Source organism: Trypanosoma equiperdum (assembly GCF_001457755.1).
Source record: "Trypanosoma equiperdum strain OVI genome assembly, contig: ctg_1573, whole genome shotgun sequence".
NCBI lineage: Eukaryota > Euglenozoa > Kinetoplastea > Trypanosomatida > Trypanosomatidae > Trypanosoma > Trypanosoma equiperdum.
In genome coordinates this window covers 1,807-2,756 of record NW_027123586.1, presented here as the reverse complement: position 1 = coordinate 2,756, position 950 = coordinate 1,807, and positions in this window count along the sequence as shown.

Genomic DNA, 950 nt, shown 5'->3' with positions numbered 1-950 from the left:
TTTTTTGTTTTGTGTGTGTGCTTGTGTGTATTTGTTTCGGTTTTCTTTTGTTTTGCTGATTCTGTGTTTTCATTTTTCTTCATTTTCTTCTTGGGCGTTTTGCTTTTGCTTTTGTTTTTTCTTTTTCTTTTACCTTGAGGCGCTACCACACACTTCATTTTTAAATTCATTTATTTGTTTGTTTGTTTTTCCATTCATTTCGGTACTGTAGGCGATTTGAAGATTACCGAATGAAAGGACGGGGCCGTAATGACGGAATATTTAAAAAAAAAAACAAAAAGAAGAAAAGAAAAGAGACGAAAATTAAAAGGAGGAAAAAGCGGTAAAAAGAAACAAAAAGCAAAATTAAAAGAGAGCAAAAAAAAAAAGAATTAAAGCGATAAATATACTCAAAACTTGTGTGTGCGTTTACGTTTTGAGGTTTCGAGCGCGTTGGTCAGTTTTCTTCTTTTCTTCTTTTCTTCCTTTTTCTTTGTTTATTTTTCTTGTGCCAACGGAGGTGTTTTCATTAGTGGTGTTTAACAAAAGAAAAGGGTTAGAGGGAGAGAAAGAGGGAAGTAGTTCAGATTTTTGTTTTAACCCTTTCTTTTTTCTTTTTATGCAAAGGAAAGTAAAAAAAGAAAAAAAAGTCCACGAAAGGAACGAAAGGAGTAATTAAAAAAAAAAAAAATGAAAAATTGCACTTCTGAGTAAATGAGGGGGAGATCACCTTTTCTTTTCTTTTTTTTTTCGTTTTAAAATGTAGATATTTAAGTGTTTGAAATTGCGTAACCTTGCGTGCACTACCTTGTTGTATTTCCGATAATCCGCGTGATCTTTTTTTTTTGTCGCATTGAAATTTATTACCCCTTTCGTGTTTTTTTACTTTTGTTCCGCTTCGTTTTCTCCTTAACCACATGCCTCCCGCTTGATTTCTGCCATTCTTTTGGAAAGAAGGAAAGAAAGAAACA